Raw genomic sequence first — 3,866 nt, 5'->3', positions numbered from 1 at the left:
TCAATCCATGGGGTTGCTTCCCCTTACACTGGGTTTTCTTGGGCTTCATGTGAATGTAATTTTGGCTGTCTCATATTCTGAAAGTTCTAGTATCCCAGATAATTTATGCTTTATAGCCCATCTAGTATTTCCACCTTTCTTATTCAGTTTAGGGAGAGATATTTCAACCTTGTTATGAAATTATCTGTGACAATAATTTGTGGTGACCAGGAGCTGGGCATACATGTAATCTGTATTTATATGGATTTGACCTTTGAATGAATTTTTTTTATTTTTTTTATTTTTTCAGGGTGTCATGGGCTGTCCTGAATGCAAACACAAATTACAAGTCACTATCTCTGCAGATGATGTGAGTTGTTTGTGAACTTGCTAATACTTTGATATTATGCTAGGATATGTAGATACAGAACAAACTGTTTGTGTTTATAAACTGACATGGAGTTTCAAACATGGCAACACTTGAATATCTAGAAAAGACAATGGCTTTACTTCTGTGTGTCTGCATTTTGTAAAATTCATGATTCATTTTCTATAAGAATCATATAGAGTAACACTATTATCAAGCATGTAATGTTTCATAAAAAGTTTATATGGTGACCTCAAAAACATTATCCATAATTTTGGTGTAGGAAGGTGCTTTCTCTTAACCATGCACAATAGTGCTGGAGAGTGTAGAAATGATTTTTGTAACCTCCGTTGTCGACACCAAATTTTCTGTGGGGAGAAGTTTCTTACAAATAAAAGATTCTCTTACATTGTAAATGGGTTCTACTTGGATATTTTTTAACTATGCAATTTTTTATCTATGGATTATACTGCGTTCTCCTTGCAGATCATGGAGCCTCGTGGAAAGCCTAAATGTCTTGAGAAAGATGGATTATCCATATGAGGTTAGTATCATGTCTTATTCTATAGTCTTTACTATTAATTTATTAGTGAGTGTATTTCAAGTTTTCTATAGCTGTTGGACAGTTAAAGCGTACTGAGTGATAATGACTTCTAATATTTACTGTTGCAGCATTGTTCACAGCATGAAGGACCCCAGTATGCGGCATTTGGCTTATGACCTTGCCTCAGGTTGTGGGCGGTTTGACTATGATGATGATATCAAGCAGAAAATTTGGTGGCAATACAAGGTTCAGATTCATTTTGTTTCCTCACCCTAGTGTTGGACTTATTTATTTTGTTGTGACCGTGTTTTCTTGTTTATTTTTGCTGCATACTATTGCTTATGAGGTTTTTTTTTTTTTTTTTTTTCCTGTGTTTAAGTTAAAATTCCGCATCTCTCAACGGTAAGAAATGAAGAAATAGCTAGATGCACGTAAAATTTTCATTAAATTATGCATTTCTTTTAAGGTGTAGTTTACAACAGAGGTTTTTGCCGACAGTCAGAATTGGGAAATATTGTATTCTTCAGGAAGTTAGAGAGTGACATTCTAATTCCACTCACTTTCATGCTACCTACCAGTGTAGTTGTGTCCGGAAATATGCATGCTAAGCCTTAGCCATAGAGAAGGGGAAGTGAATCAATTGACTCAATTTTAAGACTTTTACTCCTTGCGTTAATTGGATAAAGTCATTCCCAGTTGACCTTCTAACATTTTCTGTGGGCTTCAAGATTAAACTTTGTAGAATAGCAGATTGATATGGTTTTTCGTGTTTTATTTAAAACCTATTAAGATTTTGTCATTATTGGCATTTTTGTTTTTCGTATAAACAATCACGGACATGAGTCCCTAGACTTCGAGGAGTTGCTGATTTGATTGCCCCATAGTTAATATCCCAGACTGCAACTGCAGGTAGAAATTTGGGTGTAAATTGTTACATTTGATATTTGATATTTGTGAGTAGGAATCTATGCGGTATGATCAACTTCGGGAGGTGGTGGCCAAGCGAAATCCTGGCTGGGAACACTTGCAGGAAGTAAGATAATCTCCGAACAGTAATCTTTCCTCTTAGAATCTCATTACACTTTGGGTTCAATAATATGATTTTCCTATATGAGAAGTACTAGTCTTTATGGGAGTTAAAGATCTGTCTATGTGGAGAATATGCTTTATGAGCTTAATGCATTAAAATTGTGATGACATGGCTTTGGTCTAGTTGGTTTTTATTTTTTTTATTTATTTTTATGGACACCATAAGGCATTGTATTGAGTGATACTTGGGATTCCATGCAAAGTTGTAAATATTGTATTTTATAATTTGCTGAAAGTTCTTGATTTGAAATCATTTATCATTTTCAGGCTTAATCTCCATAGATCCTGTCCGTGCCAGGAAGACCCTGTTATAGTGAAAAATATCCCTTACTACAAGGAAGAAGGCTCTAGAAGCAGAAGTCATGAAGCTTGATCCTCCGCCACGGCCCTAAAATTGGGGTGTGCTGTATCCTCTGTTACTCTTCATCAATATTTCTTGTTTTCCATTATTCATGTGTGTTTTTACTCTGTTGATAATGTTAGGGAATGTACATTGAACTAACTGCTCAGCATTGACAGGAACTTGACTTCCACTCAATGCCTCTTCTTGGAGCGAGGAGGATCTCAAAGACCCGAAAAAGTTGTATGAGAAGACTATTCTTCTAATGCCCAAAGAGAAATGGCTGATAAAATTTTGGATACTCAGTGGAAACTAAATGGCGACAAGATAAGGTTAGTACCAGTTAATGTTTATTGGGCCGAGTGAAATATATGTTATGTTCGACTCATCAGTTTCAGTCATCACAGTATTTATTATGTCCTATAAATAATGTGTATATTCTGTGTTATAGTTTTCAAAACTTGCTTAAAAGGATAGGCTGAAGTGAGAAACTCCATATATCTTAATTTAATATTTAAACCTTTAATAAATCAGGGAGAAAAGCTCATGAGCATATTTCCCTTGTAAATGACTCTATTCTGAATACTTTCTCACAGTTTCTTGTACACTGATTTCAGCATCTTAGTCTCTGAAATAGGGCTACAATTGCCAACAATCATAATTTTGTGTCCAATGAGCTTTTATCTGTTTTGTTGATCAGTTGAATGAGATGTTGGAGGAGAAGGTGAGGCCATACATTCAGAACATTGACAACACTGTTCTTTCTCAGCCTATTCTAATGAAACAACAGAATAAGAATCAGAGAGGTTTTCGGTTCTACCTTTGTGACCTTTTTCTAATTAAATAAATAATTCATAGTAATGATTTGCTGAAAGGCTTTTGTTGGTACTTAGAACAATGTATCTAGCTGGTTTTTATGTGTATACATGTAACTGAGGCTTGCTTATATCTTGTTACAGAGGACTCGGCAAAAGAGATGGTGGTTCTTTTAACAAGATTATTTCAACCGGTTCTTCATCTGGTCAGTGCCATGACAATACTTCTGTTGTTTTGTTCATTTGTTTTTTTATTTTTAATTTTCATGTTGTATAATTTGTAATTCCTCCCGGAGAATTCAGGCTCCCCCACTGGCACTCCCTGTTCTCTAATACTATTCACGCTTATCAACTTTTTGAGATGGGTTGAAAATTTATTTCGATGCACTAAGCTGGCATCTATAGAAAATCTCAAGCTTTTTACGGACCATTGGATTTTACTTCTTAGCTGCCATACAGTTTTACTGTACTGTAATAGACAAGATATAAATTGAAACCTGGAATTTTTCCGTTTTCTTTCTAGGCCTTCTGGAATTCCTTGGTATTTGATTGGTATAAAAATTTCTGGATGTAAAAGAGAACTCAGATTGTCTTATGCAATTCCGAATCAGCTCAACATGGTTAGAGTTCAACGGCATCAAAATTTCTGAGAAAAGCAGAGACACATCTTGGCATTTCACTACACATGCATTGACTCAATATCGTTGAGGATAACTTACTTTTTGTCTGAGA

At 35.1% G+C, this 3,866-nt stretch overlaps 1 pseudogene; it reads left to right on the top strand.

The window, feature by feature from the left end:
- Positions 1-295: 295 nt before the first annotated feature.
- On the top strand, positions 296-3,650 carry LOC116124936 (annotated as a pseudogene).
- Positions 3,651-3,866: the final 216 nt, after the last annotated feature.

Source organism: Pistacia vera, unplaced genomic scaffold (assembly GCF_008641045.1).
Source record: "Pistacia vera cultivar Batoury unplaced genomic scaffold, PisVer_v2 Contig158, whole genome shotgun sequence".
NCBI lineage: Eukaryota > Viridiplantae > Streptophyta > Magnoliopsida > Sapindales > Anacardiaceae > Pistacia > Pistacia vera.
This window is presented reverse-complemented; position numbering and strand designations above follow the sequence as displayed.